The sequence below is a fragment of the Ovis canadensis genome, chromosome 1, assembly GCF_042477335.2.
Source record: "Ovis canadensis isolate MfBH-ARS-UI-01 breed Bighorn chromosome 1, ARS-UI_OviCan_v2, whole genome shotgun sequence".
In the NCBI taxonomy this organism is placed as follows: Eukaryota; Metazoa; Chordata; class Mammalia; order Artiodactyla; family Bovidae; genus Ovis; species Ovis canadensis.
This window is the reverse complement of record NC_091245.1, coordinates 19,917,471-19,941,572: the sequence shown is the minus strand read 5'-3', so window position 1 is coordinate 19,941,572 and position 24,102 is coordinate 19,917,471. Positions and strand designations below refer to the sequence as shown.

At 47.6% G+C, this 24,102-nt stretch overlaps 1 protein-coding gene and 1 long non-coding RNA gene across 5 annotated transcripts in view; one reads left to right on the top strand and one right to left on the bottom strand.

The window, feature by feature from the left end:
• Window positions 1–24,102, bottom strand: part of RNF220 (ring finger protein 220) — a 263,034-nt gene that overhangs the window by 73,324 nt on the left and 165,608 nt on the right. The window lies entirely within an intron of this gene.
• LOC138440694 (uncharacterized) lies at window positions 14,410–23,928 on the top strand. The gene is made up of 2 exons (XR_011257092.1): window positions 14,410–15,148; window positions 22,103–23,928. It is a non-coding gene; the product is annotated as an uncharacterized lncRNA (long non-coding RNA).

Sequence of the window (24,102 nt, the reverse complement as noted above, 5' to 3'; positions counted from 1 at the left end):
CAAGGAGAGACAAGAAGGCCTTCTTCAATGAACGATGCAAAGAAATAGAAGAAAACAAAAGGGGAAAGACTAGAGATCTCTTCAAGAAAATTGGAGATATCAGAGGAAAATTTCATGCAAATATGGGCACAATGGTCATCTGAGTTAAATTCACCCATTCCAGTCCATTTTAGTTCACTGATTCCTAAAATGTCAATGTTCACTCTTGCCATCTCCTGTTTGACCACTTCCAATTTATCATGATTCATGGACCTAACATTTCAGGTTTCTATGCAATATTGTTCTTTATAGCATCGGATTTTACCTCCATCACCAGTCACATCCACAACTGGGTGTTGTTTTTGCTTTGGATCTGTCTCTTCATTCTTTAATTTCTCCACTGTTCTCCAGTGGCATATTGGGCACCTGCCAACCTGGGGAGCTCATCTTTCAGTTTCCTATCTCTCTGCCTTTTCATACAGTTCATGGGGTTCTCAAGGCAAGAGTACTGAAGTGCTTTGCCACTGCCTTCTCCAGTGGACCACATTTTATCAGAACTCTCCACTATGACCCGTGCGTCTTGGGTAACCTTACACGGCATGGCTTATAGTTTCATTGAGTCAGACAAGGCTATGGTCCATGTGATCAGTTTGATTAGTTTTCTGTGATTGTGGTTTTCATTCTGTCTGCCCTCTGGTGAATAAGGATAGAAAGTTTATGGAAGCTTCCTGATGGGAGAGACTGACTGAGGGGGAAACTGGGTCTTGTTCTGATGAGGGGCCATGCTCAGTTCAGTTCAGTCGCTCAGTTGTGTCTGACTCTTTGCGACCCCATGAATCGCAGCACGCCAGGCCTCCCTGTCCATCACCAACTCCCAGAGTTCACTCAGACTCACGTCCATTGAGTCAGTGATGCCATCCAGCCATCTCATCCTCTGTCGTCCCCTTCTCCTCCTGCCCCCAATCCCTCCCAGCATCAGAGTCTTTTCCCATGAGTCAACTCTTCACATGAGGTGGCCAAAGTACTGGAGTTTCAGCTTTAGCATCATTCCTTCCAAAGAAATCCCAGGGCTGATTTCCTTCAGAATGGACTGGTTGGATCTCCTTGCAGTCCAAGGGACTCTCAAGAGTCTTCTCCAACACCACAGTTCAAACGCATCAATTCTTCAGCGCTCAGCCTTCTTCACAGTCCGACTCTCACATCCATACATGACCACAGGAAAAACCATAGCCTTGACAAGATGGACCTTAGTCGGCAAAGTGATGTCTCTGCTTTTGAATATGCTATCTAGGTTGGTCATAACTTTTTTTCCAAGGAGTAAGCGTCTTTTAATTTCATGGCTGCAATCACCATCTACAGTGATTTTGGAGCCCCCCAAAATAAAGTCTGACACTGTTTCCACTGTTTCCCCATCTATTTCCCATGAAGTGATGGGACCGGATGCCATGATCTTCGTTTTCCAAATGTTGAGCTTTAAGCCAACTTTTTCACTCTCCACTTTCATTTTCATCAAGAGGCTTTTTAGTTCCTCTTCACTTTCTGCCATAAGGGTGGTGTCATCTGCATATCTGAGGTTATTGATATTTCTCCCGGCAGTCTTGATTCCAGCTTGTGTTTTTTCCAGTCCAGCATTTCTCATGATGTACTCTGCATATAAGTTAAATAAGCAGGGTGACAATATACAGCCTTGATGTACTCCTTTTCCTATTTGAAACCAGTCTGTTGTTCCATGTCCAGTTCTAATTGGTGCTTCCTGACCTGCATACAGATTTCTCAAGAGGCAGGTCAGGTGGTCTAGTATTCCCATCTCTTTCAGAATTTTCCACAGTTTATTGAGATCCACACAGTCAAAGGCTTTGGCATAGTCAATCAAGCAGAAATAGATGTTTTTCTGGAACTCTCTTGCTTTTTCCATGATCCAACAGATGTTGGCAATTTGATCTCTGGTTCCTCTGCCTTTTCTAAAACCAGCTTGAACATCAGGAAGTTCATGGTTTATGTATTGCTGACGCCTGGCTTGGAGAATTTTGAACATTACTTTACTAGCATGTGAGATGAATGCAATTGTGCTGTAGTTTGAGCATTCTTTGGCATTGCCTTTCTTTGGGATTGGAATGAACACTGACTTTACCAGTCCTGTGGCTACTGCTGAGTTTTCCAAATTTGCTGACATATTGAGTGCAGCACTTTCACAGCATCATCTTTTGGGATTTGAAAGAGCTCAACTGGAATTCCATCACTTCCACTAGCTTTGTTCATAGTGATGCTTTCTAAGGCCCACTTGACTTCACATTCCAAGATGTCTGGCTGTAGATGAGTGATCACACTATCGTGATTATCTGGGTTGTGAAGATCTTTTTTGTACAGTTCTTCTGTGTATTCTTCCCATCTCTTCTTAATATCTTCTGCTTCTGTTAGGCCCATACCATTTGTGTCCTTTATTGAGCCCATTTTTGCATGAAATGTTCCCTTGGTATCTCTCTTTTCTTGAAGAGATCTCTAGTCTTTCCCATTCTGTTCTTTTCCTCTATTTCTTTGCATTGATGGCTGAAGAAGGCTTCCTTATCTCTTCTTGCTATTCTTTGGAACTCTGCATTCAGATGCTTGTATCTTTCCTTTTCTCCTTTGTTTTTCACCTCTCTTCTTTTCATAACTACTTGTAAGGCCTCCCCAGACAGCCATTTTGCTTTTTTGCATTTCTTTTCCATGGGGATGGTCTTGATCCCTGTCTCCTGTACAATGTCATGAACCTCATTCCGTAGTTCATCAGGCACTCTATCTATCAGATCTAGGCCCTTAAATCTATTTCTCACTTCCACTGTATAATCATGAGGGATTTGATTTAGGTCATACGTGAATGGTCTAGCGGTTTTCCCTACTTTCTTCAATTTAAGTCTGCATTTGGTAATAAGGAGTTCATGATCTGAGCCACAGTCAGCTCCTGGTCTTGTTTTCGTTGACTGTATAGAGCTTCTCCATCTTTGGCTGCAAAGCTCAGTAATCTTTAATCCAATTTTCTGTTGATGGGTGGGGCTGTGTTCCCTCCCTGTTGTTTGACCTGAGGCCAAACTATGGTGGAGGTAATGAAGATAATGGCGACCTCCTTCAAAAGGTCCCATGCAGGCAGAGCTACACTCAGTGCCCCTGACCCTGCAGCGGGCCACCACTGACCCACACCTCTGCTGGAGACTCCTGGAGACTCCTGGGCAAGTCTGGTTCATTGTGGGATCACTGCTCCTTTTTCCTGGGTCCTGGTGTACAGGACCCTGGTGTGCAGGTTTTGCTTGTGCCCTCCAAGAGTCTGTTCCCCCATTCCTGTGTATAAGTTCTGTTGACTCTGTGATGGGGTTAATAGCAATCTCCTCCAAGAGGGCTTATGCCATACCCAGGTCTGCTGTACCCAGAGCCCCTGCCCCTGCAGCAGGCTACTGCTGACCTGTACCTCCATACTCAAACACTCAAAGGCAGGTCTGGCTCAGGAAAAGGTCTGTTTTCATTCCAACCCCAAAGAAAGGCAATACCAAAGAATGTTCAAACTACTGCACAATTGCACTCATCTCACACATTAGCAAAGTAATGCTCAAAATTCTCCAAGCCAGGCTTCAACAGCACGTGAACTGTGAACTTCCAGATGTTCAAGCTGGATTGAGAAAAGGCAGGGGAACCAGAGATCAAATTGCCAACATCCACTGGATCACTGAAAAAGCAGAAGAGTTCCAGAAAAACATCTGCTTCTGCTTACTGACTATGCAAAAGGCTTTGACTGTGTGGATCACAACTAATTGTGGAAAATTCTTAAAGAGATGGAAATACCAGATCACCTTACCTGCCTCTTGAGAAATCTGTATGCAGGTCAAGAAGCAACAGTTAGAACCAGACATGGAACAAGAGACTGGTTCCAAATCGGGAAAGGAGTACATCAAGGCTGTATATTGTCACCTTGCTTATTTAACTTTTTTTTTTTTTTTTTTTGCTTATTTAACTTTATGCAGAGTACATCATGTGAAATGCTGGGCTGGATGAAGCACAAGCTGGAATCAAGATTGCCGGGAGAAATATCAATGACCTCAGATATACAGATGACACCACCCTTATGACAGAAAGTGAAGAACTAAAGAGCCTCTTGATGAAAGTGAAAGTGGAGAGTGAAAAAGTTGGCTTAAAGCTCAACATTCAGAAAACTAAGATCATGGCATCTGGTCCCATCACTTCATGGCAAATAGATGGGGAACAATGGAAACAATGATAGATTTTATTTTGGCGGGCTATAAATTACTGCAGATGGTGATTGCAGCCATGAAATTTAAAGACACTTGCTTCTTTGAAGAAAAGCTATGACCAACCTAGATAGTATATTAAAAAGCAGAGACATTACTTTGCCAACAAAGGTCCATCTAGTCAAAGCTATTGTTTTTCCAGTAGTCATGTATGGATGTGAGAGTAGGACTATAAAGAAAGCTGAGTGCCAAAGAATTGATGCTTTTGAACTGTGGTGTTGGAGAAGACTCTTGAGAGTCCCTTGGACTGCAAGGAGATCTAACCAGTCTATCCTAAAGGAAATCAGCCCTGAATATTCATTGGAAGGATTGATGCTAAAGCTGAAACTCCAATATTTTGGCTGCCTGATGTGAAGAACTGACTCATTGGAAAAGACCCTGATTCTGGAAAGATTGAAGGCGGGAGGAGAAGGGGACGACAGAGGATGATATGGCTGGATGCAACACTGACTCAATGGACATGAGTTTGAGTAAGCTCCAGGAGTTGGTGATGGACAGAGAAGCCTGGTGTGCTGTAGTCCATGGGATTACAAAGGCATAACTGAGCAACTGGACTGAACTGATGGGCACAATAAAGGACTGAAATGGCAAGGATCTAAGAGAAGCAGAAGAGATTAAGAAGAGGTGGCAAAAATACACAGAAGAACTGTACGAAGAGAGGTCTTAATGACCCAGATAACCACGATGGTATGATCACTAAGCTAGAGCTGGACATCCTGGAGTGTGAATTCAGCTGGGCCTTAAAAAGCATTACTATGAACAAAGCTAGAGGAGGTGATGGAATTTCAGTAGAGCTATTTAAAATCCTAAAGATGATGCTATTAAAGTGCTGCACTCAATATGTCAGCAAATTTGGAAAACCCAGCAATGGCCACAGGACTGGAAAAGGTTAGTCTTCATACCAATTCCCAAGAAGGGCAGTACTAAAGAATTTCAACCTACTGGACAATCGCACTCACTTCCCATGCTAGTAAGGTTATGATCGAAATCCTTCAAGTTAGGCTTCAGCAGTACTTAAATCAAGAACTTCCAGATGTACAGACTGGGTTTGGAAAGGGCAGAAGAACCAGAGAGCATATTGCCAATATTCGTTGGATCTTAGAGAAAGCAAAGGAATTCCAGGAAAACATTTACTTCTGTTTCATTGATTACACTAAAGCCTTTGACTCTGTGAATCATAACAAACTGTGGAAAACTCGTAATGAGATGAGAATACCAGACCATTTTACCTGTTTCCTGAGAAGCCTGTATGCAGGCAAGAAGCAACAGTTAGAACCTTATATGCAACAACCGACTAATTAAAAATTGAGAAAAGAATATGACAAGGCTGTATATTGTCACCCTGTTTATTTAACTTATATGCAGAGCACATCATGTGAAATGCTGGGCTGGATGAGTTATAGGCTGGAATCAAGATTGCTGGGGAAAAAAGCAAGAATCTCAGATATGCAGATGATACCACTCTAATGAGGGTGAAGGAGGAGAGTGAAAAGTCTGGCTTAAAACTTAATAGTAAGAAAACTAAGATCATGGCATCCAGCCTCATCACTTCGTGGCAAATAGAAGGGGAAAAGGTGGAAGCATTGACAGATTTCCTCTTCTTGGGCTCTAAAATCACTGTGGATGGTGACAGCAGTCATGATATTAGAAGACGATTGCTTCTTGGAAGGAAAGCTATGACAAACCTAGACAATGTATTAAAAAGCAAAGACATCACTTTGCCAACAAAGGTCTGTGTAGTCAAGGCTATGGTCTTTCCACTACTCATGAAGAATGTGAGAGCTGGACCATAAAAAAGACAAGAGTGCAGAAGAATTGATGCTTTCAAACTGTGGTGATGGAGAAGACTCTTGAGAGTCCGTTGGACAGCTGGAGATCAAACCAGTCAATCCTTAGAGAAATCAGCCCTGAATACTCATTGGAAGGACTGATGCTGAAGCTGAAGTTCCAATACTTTGGCCACCTGATGTGAAGAGCCACCTCATTGGAAAAAACCTTGATGCTGGCAAAGATTGAAGGCAGAAGGGAAGAGGGTGACAGAAGATGAGATGGTTGGATGGCATCACCAATTCAATGGACATGAACTTGGGCAAACTGTGAGAGATGGTGAGGGACAGGGAGACCTGGCGTGCTGCAGTCCACGGGGTCGCAGAGAGTTGGACATGACTTGGTGATGGCACAACAACGCCAATATCCAGACAAGGGGATATTAATTGGTCATGAAGAGGGATGCAGTAGTGACACATGCTATAGCATGGATAAACCTTGAAAACACGCTATATGAAAGAGGCCAGGCACACACACATGCACAACGCATGTTGAAGAATTCTGTTGTTATTCTGCTGCTATCGAGATTATCATACTAAGTGAAGTAAGCCAAAAAGAGAAAAACAAATACCATAGGATATCACTTATACGCAGAATCTAAAATATAGCACAAATAAACCTATCTACTAAACAGAAACACTCACAGACATAGAGAACAGACTTATGGTTGCCAAGGGAGTGGGGTGGGGGAAGGGAGAGGGATGCACTGGGGCTTTGGGGTTGGTGGATGCAAGCTATTTCATTTAGAATGGGTAAACAACAAGGTCCTAACGTATAGCACAGGGAACTATATTCACTGTCCTGTGATAAGCCATGATGGAAAAGAATATTAAAAAAGACGGTATATATGTGTGTAACTGAGTCACCGTGCTGTACAGCAGAGATTGGTACCACACTGTAAATCAACTGTACTTCAGCTGAAGGAGCATGTGGGAGTATGCTGTGAGAGGGGAAAGCGTGAGTTGCTGGAGTGAACTTTCAGAGGTGACGTAGTTTATCTAAAACCTTTAAGTAGCTTCCCATTGTATATCCAAACTTCTTGCCATAGGGTGAGGCCCACGTATTCTGTCTTTTTGTTGTCTCCACCTCTTCTTGTACCACTTTCCCCTTTCTATATCCTAGCTACTCTGTCCTCCTTATCGGATCTATTCTATTCAGTTCTTCCCTTTCTCAGGATCCTTCTTTTACGTGTGACTCCGTTTCATCTATCAGTTCTCAGCTGGAGTGTTACATGTAACAGAGAGTCCTTTCCTGCATCATCCTACATAGAGGAGTCCCTCCTACCACATTCTCTCTTATCATGCTGTTTGTTTCCTTCATAATACCGACACTCTCTTAATTATCTTGTATGTTTTTCATTATCTGTTTCCTGCCTCTAAAGCAAAAGCTCTTTGATAACAGGGTTTTTGCTCACCACTTTGCCGACTTTTGGCCACCTCATGTGAAGAGTTGACTCATTGGAAAAGACTCTGATGCTGGGAGGGATTAGGGGCAGGAGGAGAAGGGGACGACAGAGGATGAGATGGCTGGATGGCATCACCAACTTGATGGACATAAGTTTGAGTAAACTCCGGGAGTTGGTGATGGACAGGGAGGCCTGGAGTGCTGCAATTCATGGGGTCGCAAAGAGTCGGACACGAGTGAGTGACTGAACTGAACTGAACTTGCTGCTGAGGCTAAAGTTATTTAGTCACTAAATCATGTCCAACTCTTTTGTGACCCCGTGGACTGTAGGCTGCTGGGCTCCTCTGTCCATGGGATTTCCCAGGCAAGAATACTGCAGTGGGTTGCCATTTTCTTCTCCAGGGAATCTTTCCAACCCAGGGATAGAACCCACATCTCCTGCACTGGCGGGAGGATTCTTTACCACTGCGTCACAGTAGATGCTTAATAAAAATGTGTGAAATGAATCAATGACATTGGATCAGGGATGGACAAATAAAGTAGTGGGAAAGGTCACTGCAGTTGACGTGATCAAGACCTGAGAAGCGAGGTGCTGGGTGGCTCACCCCTAAGATGAGGGTGGGAGATGGAGTAGAGAAGACTGATACAGGTATACATATTGGAAAACAACAGAAAAGCTGGTAGATGACAAGGAGAGCCAGCGAAGCATGGTCTAGCCAAATGACCAGAGTTTGAAGGGGATTTTCTTTTTACCTGGGGATAGACTCGTGACAGTCTAGAAGTGGTGCAGGAGAAGGGAAGGAAGCTGGTATCTTGGGAGAATGAATGACCTGTATAGAGCTACAGGAGAAACAGAGGGCTTTGCAGAGAGTTGAATTTCAGTTAAGTTGGGAAGTAGAGGGAATATTAAGAAGCCAAGGTTTGGGGCTGCAGGTGGCAGAGGGAAAGAGCTGGGAGGGGAGGTGGCCACCGGTAAGGAGAGGGAGTGCACAGTGGTTTGGGGATGAAAACACTGGGGAGAAGGCTGCAGGGATGGTACCTGGGCAGTGACCAAGGAAGCCTGGGAGGTGAAATCTGACGGTGATGACAATCCTAGGCTTCCATGTGGAAGGCTGGACTGAGCGCGCTTTGCAGGGTTAGAGCGGGGCTATGCGAGACAGTGTCACTCAAGCTGCCCTGACCAATCACATCCCTGCTTTACGTTCTCCGACACCTTGCCTACGCCTCTGCGTACACACGGAAACTTGGCAAGCACCCAACTCCTTACCCTCTCGTCAGTTCCTAGTGCCTGTCCCCACAGGTTTGCAGTCTCCATCTTTGGCCCTTTCCCAGAAGTGAGCCCAGCGCAGGGATGAAGAGATGAAGTGAGAAGGCTGACTGGGGCGTTAGCCCGGCTCCGTTCAGCCCAGCTTCTCTGACCCAGCCCAACCCTGCCCCGTGGTCAGCACAGCAACTGTCCGGCTGAAATAACAAGTCAGAGACCAAAATACTGGCCAGCCCTTTTTGTTTACTCAGCTTTTTTCCCCTCCTTTTTCTCTGGACAATGCCCTGCTGGGCTGGGGCTGTCCTGCTGGGCTTGTGGCTGGAGTTCCTCCGCCAAGATGGAGCCCAGCTGCTCAGCTGTTTACAAGGCGAATCCGGTTTACACTGGGGCCCATCCTGTTCTCGCTGGGTCGGGAGCTCGAGTTAGAGCCCCGCCAGTGGCCTCTCCTGGCCCAGAGCTCCTCAATCTCTATCTCAGGCTGAGGAGCAGTAGGGCTAGGGGTCCGACACGTCCAAGGGCCACGGATGGTGATGTTTTCAGGTGGAGTGAAGAGAATAAGACCTGGCCCCACAGCCACATTTCTGCCCTTAGGAGCCCCCGAGAAAGGAGAAATGCCGGAATCTCATGGCCTCCATTTCTGTTCTTTTCAAGTGGTGAACTTAGAACAACAAAGATGGCGCCCCTCCCCCCATTCTTCCTGGTAGCCAAAGTCTGGGAACTGATCTCGGCTTTATCTACCACCCCCCTCAAAGCTGCTTGAGGATCAAAGGGAATTATGTGTATGCAACGACTTGAAAAGCATTTGTAACTATGATGGAGTGATCTATGGCGATTCATTGAAGTCAAACAACTGATCTCCAGGGATGAAGCTCCAAACTCTAGACTGGCAGCTGTTCAAGGCAGGGCCCTCAACTTGGTCACCCTGGTGGCCCCAGGGCCCATCATGGAGCATGACACACAGTGGGGGCACAGTTATTCCATCTATTATACAAATATTTCTCAAGAAGTTCTCAGACTAGTGGGAGAGACAGGTAATAAAAAGCCAGTGAGAGCTATGCTATGGCAAGGAGGAGAGCAGGGGGCTGAGAAAGCACAGAGGAAGCATCTCCCTGGGCAAGAGGCCAGGGAAGGCTTCTCTGAGGCAACAGCATCTAGGACACAGTAAATAAATGTACTCATTAGATGAAGGAAGAATGGACTTGCAGAATCACTAGTGGCAGAGTAGGGGCAGGCTGACCTGGGTGGTCTCATTCTCTTGTCCTCCCCAAATACTGAAGGGCAAGGCCTTAGGCTCTTGAGCACTGTGGCCAGTGAGTGGCTGGATCTGGCTTCCCTAGGTAAATTCATTGAGTCATGTGACGCCTTGGGAAGCTTCTGTCTATGCTACCCAAGCTTCTTAAACTGGAGCATGAAAGGGTGTGAGACAGTGTACTTATGGGCTGCAGGAAGCATGGGATAAATATACATTCTCCTGGTCTTAGTACATCAACCTTCTCAATGGCAAGCAATTTAAAGCTTCATCTGGTCTGAAGCAGGAGTAGGGAGAAGATGGTTTTCCCAGAAAGGAAAGCCCACTAAATGGCCTGCAGGTGAAAGAGCATTGTCCAGCTGGGAAAATCTAAGAGTTACAGTAAACCAGAGGGGAGGGCAACTCTTGAGGGGACACTGAGGGATAATCCCCAAGAGGTAGGCAAGGTTACACGATGAAGGACCTGGGAAGTCCAGTTCTTTGTTCCAAATGGGGATACATTCCCATAGAAGCAACTGCCATCTACATTCTGTTGATTATAAACTTTTGTTTTTATCTTTGAACTTTCTTGGGAGTATCAAACTTTTATATCCAACTGTCAGCAGATATAAACTCCTTAAACTCGAACAGTCCAATAGAACTCCTCCTGATCTCCTTCCAAACTTGTTCCTGATCCTAGTTCAGGCTTCTGCCCTGGTTCATTATGGAGGTTCTACCCACCATGATGCCCACCTTTAGCTTCTTCCCATGGATTCTCACCTCTTTTCCTCTTTCTGGCCTATTGTTCCCATGGGACTGACCCCATGGTTTTCCTGATCTTGACATTTCCCCTCCATTTCTGTACTGAAGTATAGTTGATTTATAATGTTGTGTTAATTACTGCTGTCGAGCAAAGTGATTCAGTTATGCTGTTGTTGTTTAGTTGCTAAGTCATGTCCGACTCTTTGTGACCCCATGGACTGCAGCACACCAGGCTCCCTTGTCCTTCAGTATCTCCCAGAGTTTGCTCAAACTCACGTCCATTGAGTTGGTGATGCTATCTAACCCTCTCATCCTCTGTCATCCTCTTCTTCTCCTTTCTCAATCTTTCCCAGCATCAGGATCTTTTCCAATGAGTCAGCTCTTCTCATAAGGTGGCCAGAGTATTGGAGTTTCAGCTTCAGCATCAGTTCTTCTGATGAATATCCAGGGTTGATTTCCTTCAGGACTGACTGGTTTGTTCTTCTTGCTGTCCAAGGGACTCTCAAGCATCTTCTCCAGCACCACAATTCAAAGACATCAATTCTTAGGTGCTCACCCTTCTTTATGGTCCAACTCTCACATCCGTACATGACTACTAGAAAAACCATAGCTTTGACTAGATGGACCTTTGTTGGCAAAGTGTCTCTGCTTTTTGAATACATATATAACATATATGGCTTCCTTGGTAGCTCAGCTGGTAAAGAATCCACCTACAATGCAGGAGACCTCATTTGATTCCTGGATCGGGAAGATCCTCTGGAGAAGGGATAGGCTACCCATTCCAGTATTCTTGGACTTTCCTGGTGGTTCAGCTGATAAAGAACCTGACTGCAGTGCAGGAGACTTGGGTTCGATCCCTAGTTGGGAAGATCCCCTGGAAAAGGGAATGGCTACCCACTCCAGTATTCTGGTCTGGAGAATTGCATGGACTGTATAGTCCATGTGGTTGCAAAGAGTCGGTCCTAACTGAGTGACTTTCACTTTCACTATAACACTTACATTCTTTTTCATATTCTTTTCCATCATGGTTTATCATAGGATATCTATGGTTTATCATAGGATATTGAATATAGTTTCCTGTGCTATACAGTAGGACCTTGTTGTTTATCCCTTCTATATATACCAGTTTGCATCTGCTAAGCCCAAACTCGCAATCCATCAGTCTCCTACCCCCCATCTCCTTGACAACCATCAGTCTGTTCTCACTGACATCTCCTTTTTTGGTATGCAACATTCCATGTGCAGGCTCTGGACAAATCTGAACAAACAGCTCTTCTTCTTCAAATCCCTTAATGAATCCCATTCCTTCAAGATAAACAAAATGAAGTTCAAACTCCTTAGCACCTAACTCACAGAGTTTTGCTGCTGTTGCTGCTGCTAAGTCGTGTCAGTCGTGTTCAACTCTGTGCCACCCCATAGACAGCAGCCCACCAGGCTCCTCTGTCCCTGGGATTCTCCAGGCAAGAACACTGGAGTGGGTTGCCATTTCCTTCTTCAGTGCATGAAAGTGAAAAGTGAAAGTGAAGTCGCTCAGTTGTGTCTGACTCTTAGCGACCCCATGGACTGTAGCCTACCAGGCTCCTCCGTCCATGGGATTTCCCAGGCAAGAGTACTGGGGTGGAGTGCCATTGCCTTCTCCAATAGTGAAAAGCAAATGAGATAATTCATGTAAAGCACTTGGCACACCACCTGAGGTATTTTTGGCATTCAATGAATAACAGCTATTTTTACTATTAAATAATTTAATAATTATATAATTTCTATTAATGCTGTGCTCCATTGCTTTAGTTGTGTCCGATTCTGTGTGACCCTATGGACTGTAGCCCTCCAGATTCCTCTGTCCGTGGGATTCTCCAGGCAGAAATACTCTCCAGGAGTGGGATGTCTTTTCTTTCTCCAGGGGATCTTCCCAACCGAGAGATTGAACCTGCATCTCTAAGGTCTCCTGCATTGGCAGGCGGGTTCTTTACCACTGGTGCCACCTGGGAAGTGCCAAATTTCTATTATAACATAAGTTCTCGCACACCCCAACCTGTGTTCTGCTGTATCTCTCTTTAGACTTCTTTCATGATGTTCTCCCACGTGCTCTCTCCCATAAGGTCCTAGAAAACTCCTTTCAAGCCTCCCAGTCCTTGTACATTCCATCTAGTGTGATTTCCATTGGGAAGACTCTTCCCTTTATGGTTTACTTGGTGAACTCCATATCATCCATCCTCATGAACATCTCTCCATAAGCAGAGCAACAGGACAAAAGTCTATGGACAGACATTTCTCTTGACAGCATGGTTACTTGATATTGTAGAAAAAAGGGGTGAGAAGATTCTCCGTGATGGTTGCCAATAGTAGAGATCAAAAACTACCCTTGTTGCAGTGAGTCACAGACATCAAGAGAGCTGGGAAATGGCTGAGACAGAGAAGGTCAGCCAGGCAGGATGGCTGGCCTCGCTGCCATGGAGGCTGGCTGGGCAGGAGGAGTTAGAAGGACCAGTAAATGAAATGTTACAATGTCCCAGGGAGAGAGTCAGTCTGTCATTTAGCTGACAAATGTTACTGAGCACTCACTTTGGACTGACGACTTAGCTGTGAAAGAGGGGCTCATTGTTTAGTGAGGAATCACGAGTACACAAGAATTACAGTACAGTGTGATAAATATTATAATAGTAGTGGTGTGTGCCATCGAGGCATGAATGTCAAAGGAGTCCTTTCTCTAATGAATTTCAGGGTGACAGTCACATGCAATAAACATTCATGAGCACCTGGTCTGTGCCAGGCACTGTGCTGGGTGCTGAGAGCACAGAGGATGCAAAGATGAATGAGATGATCTATGCCACCTAGTGGGAGGAGACAGTCAAAGTAAAAAATGCCACAAAGGCAGTCAAATGTCACATGTCCCCAGACCGCCTCCTCTTCCATTTAACGTGATAGGAGTCATTATCATCTAATTCCTCAAGCTAGAAACCTGTACCTTATCTCTGACTCTAAGATTTACGTTTTAGATAAAACATAAAACTTCTTGTAGAGGATGGATTAGAAGGAAAGAAGACTGGAGGCAGGGAGACCAGCTGGAGGCTGATGCAGTAATTCTGTGGAGAGATGATGCCCATGGCCTGGATTAGGCTAGGAGCCTTGCAGATGAAGAGAAGTGAAGAGATCTGAGAGCTGTTAAAGAGTTGGATAAATAGAATTTGGAGATTTGGATGTGTGGGTGAGAAAGGAGGAGTCAGTAAATGAATCCAGGCTTCTGGACTGGACATCTAAGATTGTGGTGCCATTTCATGAAATGGGAAGTAAAGCAGGGAGAAAAACGATACTTTCAATTCTGGACAGTCATCCCTTCGTATCCATGGGGGACTGGTTCCAGAACCCCCATGGATACCAAAATCCATATATGTTCAAGTCTCTTCTGTAAAACGGTGTAAAATGGCAAAGTACAATAGGTCCTCAGTATACACAAATTCCGAGGTTGGCTAAATCTGTGGATGTGGGACCCACGGATACAGGGGACTGGCTGAATTGCACTTTAGCTATCTTTATGGGGAGGTGTCCAGTAGGCTGTTAGAAAGGGAGCTGGACCCTCAGGAGATTGATTTGGATGAAAGTTAGACTCGGAAGCCATTGGTATATTGGAGTAGTTCTTCCATGGGCGTGGTTGAGGCCACCCACAGTGTGTGCAGAGAAAAGTGGAGCAGACATTCACTCATCCACTTAGTAAATGTATTGAGCATTTAACCATGTTCCAGGCATGGTTCCACGTGCTGGAAATACAACAGTGAATGTGGAACTTCCCTTCTACCGGTGGAGGCAGACAACCAACAAACAAAATATAATAGGAGGTCCGAAAGGGACAAGTGCAATGAAGAAAGGAGGGGAAGGAGATGCCCAGTGTGATGGCAGCTGGTCAGGTAGCAGCTCTCTGTACAAGTGACATTTGAGCAAAGGTCTGAATGAACTGAGCAACAGGATCACGGGAAACTGTGGGAAGAGTGTTTCAGGTAGAGGAGCCAAGTTCAAAGGCCCTGGTGGGGAATGTACTTGGTGTCTAAAGGAGCAACCAGGCTATGTGGCCAGAGAGAAGGGAACATGTACGTGAGTGGCAGGAAATGGAGGTGGAGAGAAAGCCAGGGGCCAGACCACGGGGTCCTGTGAGCCCAGATAAGGACACTGGATTCTATTCTGTGTGATAGGAAGGCCTGGCAAAGTTTACAGCAAGAGATTAATCTAATCTGATTTATGTTTTAAAGGATTACTCTGGCTTTTGTATAGAGAACAGATTGTAGGAGAGCAAGAAAGGAAGCCGGGAGGCCACTGCAGTTGTATAAGGAAGGCTGATGGTGGTCTGTGTCACCATACAAGCGATGAAGGTGATGAGAAGTGGTCTGAACGCCTTCCCATTGGCGGATATAGTGGGTGAGTAAGATTAAAAGAGGTGCTGAGCATCGTAAGTGAATTCGAAAGGAAGGAGAATCAGTTTATTCTCGGCTCGGATAGAACCATGTGGTCTCAGCTCATTATCTGGCCATTCTACACCTCATTTCCATCAGTCTAACAAACACGGATGAAGTGCCCACTCTACACACACCCTGTTCTAGGTGCTGGGCGCTTAACAGTGAATGGCACTGACCGAGAACTTAAACTCTAGCAGCGGAGAAAACGAAGCCATTTTAAGAAGTGATACATGTTATCCCCCAAATCAGTCAGAGAGTGACAAGGAAAGTGATAAGTAAGAAAAGCCCCCATGGACCTGACATTTGAGCTGAGTTGGGAGCGGGAACTACATGCCTCACTGGGGCAGCTTCCCAGCATTGCTGGGTGTTCACAGAGACAACGGATAAAAAAGCACGTTGACTAAAGCAGTTACAAGTGACAGTCTTCACTTGGCTCTACTTCCCACCTCATTACCCAAAACATACACCCATCATTTCTGTTAAGACCTGAAACAAACCCATCTTCCTTCCTTTGTGCTAGGATGGCCCTCAGGGGCACCGTTTTCTCCAGCCCCCACCTCGACGGCTTTCCTAGGATTATCCCAAGAACACCAGACCTTCCAGGAGCTCTTGGTACCTAGGACCACCGCCAGGTGCCATCTCACAAACCATTAGGGCGTGAGCTCCCTCTGGGGCCCAGGACAATGAAAGCAGAAAGCGTGGAAGTCAATGACTGTGGAATGAAGAGTCTAGAAAGGAATGCCCCTTCTGTCTCCTTTTCTCCTCTCACCTCCCATGGCCTTCCTTCTCCCCTTCTCTCTGTTCCTCCTCAGCATCCCCCATACTTTTCTCCTGGTCCAGGGTGGATGCTGCCTCTGGAGGTGATGCAAAGATCCTGGGCTCAGCCAGGTGGGGTCTCAGCTAGCTAGCGCCTAAGTCAGCAGGCTTCATCCAGGGCCCCACCCTGCCAGGCGGTGCCTCTGGCAGCAAAGTCATGGCCCTGATTCCTCTGTCTCCACGTTTAAGAACATCTCTAACTGCTCCTTGGATAGCTCAATTAGTAAAGTGAATATATTATATAAAGTCTAAAAGATTAAACTATCATCGTCAGCCCATAATTTCATGAAGAAGTCAGGGGACCGTATCCCTCTTATTAACTCTATAACAAATGTGATGAAAATGTTCAAATAGAATGTTAATGCAATGTTACGTGTAATTTTCCCAGGCGATTTTCTGCTGAAATATTTCTTTATTAATAGTAATTGAGGGTATAAATTATGAATGAGGCGATTTTCTCCTTTCAGTAGGAAAGACGTACTAATGGCAATAATTCTTTATAATAATTTTTGGGGAGAGCGGGGCGGGGAGAGAGGCTAGTCTAAAAAACAGACAAAAGCCTCTCTCCAGGGCCTCCCTTGGGGGGACAATGCCTTTGCCACAGTCACCTCTCTCTAGCTCCACGCCCCTAGACTGCCCACAAGTAAGTCGCTGATCTTCATCAATTTTCAAAAACCTCAAAGTCTGTTTGGAGGGCAGGAAGGAAGTTTTTGCCTCTAGTCCTAAAATGGACTAAGTTCTGAGGCCAACTTTTCTGCCTCAGAAACTGTTCTGACGGCAAGAGCAAAAAGCCAGGCTCCTCTGCTGAGCTTCCTGATCCAGTCAGTCAGCACCCAAACACTTTTATAGCATCCTAGAATATTCAAGAAGGAAGTGAAGTGAAAGTCGCTCAGTCATGTCCGACTCTTTGCGACGCCATGGACTATACAGTCCATGGAATTCTCCAGGCTAGAATAACTGGAGTGGGCAGCTGTTCCCTTCTCCAGGGATTGAACCGAGGTCTCCCACATGGCAGGCGGATTCTTTACCAGCTGAGCCACAAGGGAAGCCCAAGAGTGGGTAGACCTATCCCTTCTCCAGGGGATCTTCCCAACCCAGGAATCGAACTGGGGTCTCCTGCATTGCAGGCGGATTCTTTACCAACTGAGCTATCAGGGAAGCCCTCAAGAAGAAAGGGCATTCAGAAACCTTTTCATCCAATCCCCCATCCCATTCCAAAAATGGAAAGAAAAAAGGGCAGAGAGGGGAGGGAGATGACTGATTCCAAGTCACAGTGTGTCTGCCAGAGAGTTTGAGACTCAGTCCTAGTGACCTTTCACACACCTCTCCTCGCCGGCCTCTACAGCTCCTTCCTCACTCGTTCCCAGCCTGGCCACTGTCCTCCTCATCTGTCAAGACCCAGCTCAGATGCTGGGGCACACTTGAGTCATGGAGTCATTGCTTATCAGTCTTAGTGACACGGCCTTGAACTCTCCCTGTCTCCAACTGTCATAGATCTGGATAGAGGTCCAGGAGAAAACAGGCCCGACAGAAACACTTTCCTAGTTCTGCAGAGTAGTTGGACTAGTGCACCTCTCCAGGCTCTTTCTCCATCCAGGGATACCCCATTTCGTATCTGCCCATTCATTTCTTCAGCGGAAGTGACACAAGCATCTATTATGTGCCAGGCACCAGGGTTACAGAAGTGAGTTATCCAACAAGAGTTAAGATAAATTCAGTGTTCTCAAGATCACAGTAGCAGAGTCAAGAACAGGTACACAAATGTCTGTGTGTAAATAACATACTATGTCATAGTAAGAGTTTGTTAGCATTATTGAATGTTTGAGGAACAGCCAGGCAGCCAGTCTGGCTGGAGCAGAGTGTGTGTGTGTGTGGGGGGGGACATGGCACCTGTAGGACCCTGTGGCCACAGTGAAGATGTCACCCTGAATGAGAGGAAAGATAAGTGGCATGGAGCTGAGACAGAAAGGTGGGGAAGCCTCGGGGCTGGCTGTTACACAGTATGGTGTCTGGGGAGCACATACATGACCTTAATTTGGAGGGCAACTGCTAACGGATGGATTAGCAGAGGAGTGGCACGGTGTTATCTACCTTGGGAAAAGTGGACACTCTGACAAATCACTAGTTAGATGTGGACATTGAGGGTTAGGAGGGAATCAAGGAATTTTGGCTGTGGGGGCTGAGTACCAATTCATTGTGGTGCCATTCACTGAGCTGGGGACACTGGAGGGGGAACAGATGGCAAGTTCAGTTTTGGATAAGTAGAATCTGAGGAGTGTGAAGGTCAAACAGGTGGGAATGTCCAGCGGTCTGACTGGAGTCTGGAGCTGCAGGGTGAGGTGGGCCCTCCAGGCTGCTTTTACCTGGGACCTCTGGGCTCTCAGGCTGGATTTCATCATCTGTTTACAAGTCTGTTTCTCCCTGCTAGACTCTAGCTCCTTGGGGCAAGAACTGGGCTGGTTAAGATTCCCACCTTCAGCCATCAGCCCAAAGCAGATTACAGTTGCTGACGGCGAGAGTGCACTGACTGAGCAAATGAACAAGCGAGTGAATCCGTCACTGCTCTGAGTATTTGGCCCTTCCTTGTAGCAGGAGAAAAGGTACCCTTCAGGTTCAAGGCTCTGTGTCCCTGTTCCAGGATTCTGCCTGTCCAGGATCCCTTAGGTCCTCCCCTTCACCTTCTTCCTGGGTCTTTGTCCCATATAGCTGGTCAGAAATAGGGTCACTGTAATATGCAAATCTTGTTCGGTTCCAAATAATACTTCCAAGACTTTTCTATGGAATCGTCCTGGTTCCCTAATCTGAGTCCACAGCAGGAGCATCCCAACCTCTTGCACTCTGGTAAGGAGCTCTGTCCCACCCACTTGATCGCATTCTAGAGAACCCAAACTTCAGGAGAGAAGTCCTGATGAGTGTCTCCTGGACACACTCCAGGCTAATTCTCTACTAGCTCTCCTCTGCCCTTTACCATCTCTGGCTTTGTCTCCTCTTTAGACCCAAGAACCTTAGAAATACTCTAGGAGTCGTTGGCAGGGGCAAGAGCCTGGGCCTGTATGACCAGGCAGGCTCAGCTTTCTGCCCTCCAAAAACAACAGCAGGATGGGATGGGAAATAGGGCTATGTTCGTGATGTTCTCTGAGTGGCCATAGTGACCTCTTGACCAGAGGCCACCTGGGTGACCTCTAAGGGCCTCTCTATGTCTCCCTAGGCAGGGCCATGGGGCCAGGAAGCCAGGCAGAGCTCCAGAGTCCTCCAGCCTCCCTCAGGGAAATCCATCCATTAGCAGTTACTCTCCAAATTAAGGTTATGTATGTGCTCCCCAGACCCCCTTATTGTGTAACAGCCAGCCCGGAGGCTTCCCCAGCTTTCTATCTCAGATCCATACCACTTATCTGGAGACACCCCATCCCCTCTTCAATACAGGTCATGTCTAGACGGAAAAACTCAAGGCTAGCCCCAAGCAGCCTTGATGGCCAGGGGGAGATGGATCTAATAGTTAAGACGGAGACCCTCACCTCTGAGCCTATCATCTGGTCCCTTCCATGCCCTGCAGGCCCCAGGCCTTGGAAACAGGCAGGGTTAGCTGGAGACATGGAGGCATGGAGGCAGGACTGGGGTCTTCATTTGTCCTGCGCCACCCCCCCGCCCCCCACTTAGTCTCGGCTCCCCGGGGCACTCTCCTCCCACCTCAGCCCCCTTCCTTGTTGAGCCAACAGCTCGATCTTGATCCCTTGAACGAGAAGGTCGACTCCAGAGGGGCCTTCTCTGAAAGCCAATGCTAATCTGGTTAGGGGCCAGGCTGGGCGCTGCACTCTCTCTGTAGAACCAAGTGCAAGTGAAAAAATGCCAATTATCAGATGACAAAAAGGGTCCCTGCCCCTGGGGAAGGGCAAGCTGGGGGGAGGGCCAGGAGGGGCACAGTAACTGAACACCTTGCCGGAAATAGCTCCTATCAGTCCACTTAGGGAGCCATCAGCCCCGGCAGATTTATGGGCAGCGTGTGCCCCTCTGATAGATCGGACTATTTAAAGGCAGCCGAAGCCTCCATTTATATCAATGTGGAGCAGAGGGAGGACGAGAGGCTGCTGAGGTAGGGAGTGAGGAGTGGCGACGGGGGCCAGTCCCGAGGTCGCCTGTTGGCCTCAGAGAAGAGGTGAGGCTGCTGGCCCAGAGGACTGGGTCACACAGTAAGGATGGGAGTCTCTGGATCAAGTCCCACTGGCACCCAGGGAGGGGCAGGGAATGGAGGGTTCCGCAGACCTCCCATCAGCATCTCTGTCCAGGTCCTAACCCAGGCTCTGCCAGCCCCTCTAGCTAAAATGGGACGCTCAGGCTAATACTGAAGTGGAACTCTTGATTGGATTTCTCCAGCCTTGCCCCCCACCCTCCCGAGCTGCGGGGCATGCTTGCCCTCCCTGCAACCTCCCCCCTGCCTGGGCCGAGGGAGAAGGAAGGGGTAATCGCGTTAGGCTGGGGGCATTAGCCGCTGAGGAATGGCCTGCTACCTCCTGCCTGCTTGTCCCCAGCCTGCACTTCCTGGGGGCAGATTAAGCAGCTCCCATCGCTCTCTGGCTCTGCTGGGCCTTCCTCCCTAACTCCATTACTCCCTGGCTGAGGTGCTTGGCCGACCCGTGGTGGTCCCTCTGATAATTCACCTCTCAGGAAACTCTGCCTTTCTGACCTCTCACTGCCTCCTCCCTCCCTCCCATTCTCCCCCGGCCAGCTTTCCTCCAGATTTGTATCTAACTGGCCTTATCCTCTTGGCTCACTGGTGAACTGCAGGCATTCACCAACATATTCCTAGGAACAGAGCAGATCACTATCTGTTGGTTTGTTGATTATGGATTCATTAGTTCACTCATTCACTGAATACTAACTGGGCACTCTCCAATGAGGGACTGGGATACAAAGTTCATTCAGGTATAGTCACAGGGATGGAAGAAGGGAAAATCGGAGGGCAAAGAAGCAAGGGAACAGCGCGACCAAACTTGAGTTTTATAATGATCCCCCTGACCACACGTGGGCTTCCCATGTGGTGCGAGTGGTAAAGAACCCGCCTGCCAATGTAGGAGACATAAGAGTTGCAGGTTCGATCCCTGGGTCAGGAAGATCCCCTGGAGAAGGAAATGGCACCCTACTCCAGTATTCTTGCCTGGAGGATCCCATGGATGGAGGAGCCTGGTAGGCTACAGTCCACAGGGTCACACAGAGTCGGACACGACTGAAGTGACTTAGCACTCACGCACTGACCACCCATGGGGCTGGAGAGCAGATTAGAGCGGATGAGAACAGAGGTAGGAAGACAAGAAAGTGATTCTCAACCTTGGCTGTGTAATAGAATTAATGGGGGAGCTTTAAAAATGCTGATGTCTGGGCCACATCAAGATCAATGAATCCGATTTTCTGGGGAAAGATCCAGGCGTTAGATTTTTTAAAAATCTCCACCACAGGATTCAGACATTCAGCCAAGGTTGAAAACCTGAGTTAGAAGGCTACTGCAATAGCAGCAGCAGCAGCAGCAACATTCCAGGCGGGAGATGAACTGGAGTAGTAGCGATCTGAACAGGAGGAGCAATAACAAGGGTGGAAAGGAGAGGAAATTTGAGAACTGTTTCTCCTATAGCTGCTGTTAACACTCTGGTATCCCACACCCACCCCTCTTAGCAGACGACCTCGATTATAACTTCACGAAGAAACCGAGGCCATTAGGTAAAACTCTGTGGGATTAAAAGAAAAGTCCTTGAGGACAGGCACCAGTTCTGAATCTACAGGGGCCACTAGAGTTCTCCCAGGACAAAAATCTAATAAAAGGTGAGTTAACTGAATCTAACAGGCGCCTAGACCTGTGGGTCTCAGGAGAGAGATAGGAGGACACACAAACGTGGGTGGGCATTAGCCCTGGGGAACCCCGAGGGGCTCGTGGAAGAAAAGGAGCACAAGAACAAGACTGAAGGGCATTCAGAGAGGAGGGGAAGCGGGTGGTGCAGGGCAAACAAGCCGTCAGCTTTCCTGCCATGCTGTCCCAGATGCCTGACAGCTATCATCTCATTTGAACTTCACAGCAACCCTTTGAAGTAGGTGCTCTATCTCTCTTTTACAGATGGAGGTTCAGAGAGTGTAACTTGCCTTGGGTGTTATCAGGTGATTCAAATTCCGGAGCTAAGATTTGCAACTGGGTCTCTCCAATCTCAGGCGTCTGTGCACCAGGTCATACTACAGGAAACAAATGGGACGCAGAACCCAGCGATGGGGCGTTTTGAGGACAAAGCAGGAATCAAAGCGTCAAGTGCAGTGGCTTCCCCTCTTCCTGTTCCTCTGGACTCGCTCCCCTGGAATGGCCTTGGGACAGGCATTGTCAGGGCTGGGAAGAAAGCACTGCCTCCCTTGAGCCCTCGGCTGCTGTGCATGGGGCCCTTTTCTCCACAATCACAGCGCCACTGCAGCCACTCCTGCAGCAGGAGGCCCACAGTGTGGGGCCCTGCTCAGCCTCAGCTCAGCCCAGTTAGAGCTTGCTCCAGGTGGACGAGCCCAGCCTGGCCTTGCCCCTGCGGATAGGGGACCTTACCAGGGAAGAAAAGGCTGCTCTCTCTGCCCCAGCTCACAAAATCCTTCTTATTTGGTGAGGCCTGGGCCCATTGTCCCGTTCCTGGTGAAATACTACCCATCTTCTCCCCACTCTCCTGGCTTCCTCAAGTGTAGTGTGTACCATTTTCTGGATTCCCACCTTTGCACTTCATTCATGCCTGGGAGAACTTTGACCATGTGTATTTTGATTGCTTGGTAGGTATCTGACATTTCCAGCCCCAATCAGGCCACCTGCTGCCCAAGGGTTAGCAGCCATTGTGGCTCTTCACTGGCTCCCTGACTTCCTTCTATGGTGTCTTTGGATAAATACACACAGATTGAATGAATCAAGAAAGTGAAGCACTAGGACAAGGCTGGAAGGGGCTGTGTGGGGTAGGGAAGGAAAAGTAGGAGAAGCGAGGCCCCTCTGGATTTGGAATGCTCCAAGCAGGGAAAGTGGTCCCAGCTTTCCAGCGACAATTTCCAGCCCTAAGAAGAAACCCTGGGGGCGTAAAGGGAGCTGGCACCTGCCTTTCACGGCTTCTTTGAACTACTTGTGATCTAGTTTCCTCCAGGCACCCCCACTTGGCCTCCGTGGCTGTCTGGGACCTGCCAAGGCTGAGGCGGAGACTGAAACAGCAGCTCAGAGAGGCTGAAGGCACTCCTATATCTTTGCTCAGGAAATGGCCTCATAAAAGTGACAGCGAGACGCACCTATGGATGCTTGTTAAAGTTTTATTACTAATCACCTCCAAAGTCAGCGAGGCAGAGGGAGGGAGCTGGGAAATGGAGTCATCAAGGCCCAGGAGCAGGTGTCAGCTGCCTGAGCAGCAGAGGTGGGGACTTCCTGGTGGGCTGAAGCAGCCACATTTCCCTGCAGTGCCCCTGACCCTCACCCGGGGTCTGCCCAGGTCGGGCACGGGCCCTGCGCTCTCCCCACTTTGTGAATGGAGACAGCCTCTCTCAGTCCTTCAGTCCCTGTATCCAGCAGGTCTTTAGCCACCCCATCCTCCCCCAACCCACCCCTTCCTGGTGCCACCACCCCAGTCAGATGGTGCCAACTCTCATTCAGCCCATTGCAGAGATGGCCCCAAATGGGCCCTGCATTTGCTCGGCCTCTCTAGACAACCTCTCCCACTGCTGCCCAGGGGACTTTTCCTCTTTGGTGACCCCCCCAGAGCCTTTAGAATGGGTCTAACTAATTTCCTGCTAGCATGGAAATTCCTTCTGGATTTGGGCCTCTCTCTTTAACACCATTTCCATGACGTCCCTCTTGGGAATGATTTGAATTTCCCCCAAATCGATGTTCTGTCTGCCAAGAAGTTCCTTCTCCTTGAATGCCCAATAAACATATGCTCTTTTCTAAGGACTCAGCTCAGCCTTCTTCAGGACGGCTTCCTTAACCTCAGTGTATTCATTCCTGCTGCTGCTGCTGCTAAGTCGCTTCAGTTGTGTCCAACTCTGTGCGACCCCATAGACGGCCTCCTACCAGGCTCCCCCGTCCCTGGGATTCCCCAGGCAAGAACACTGGAGTGA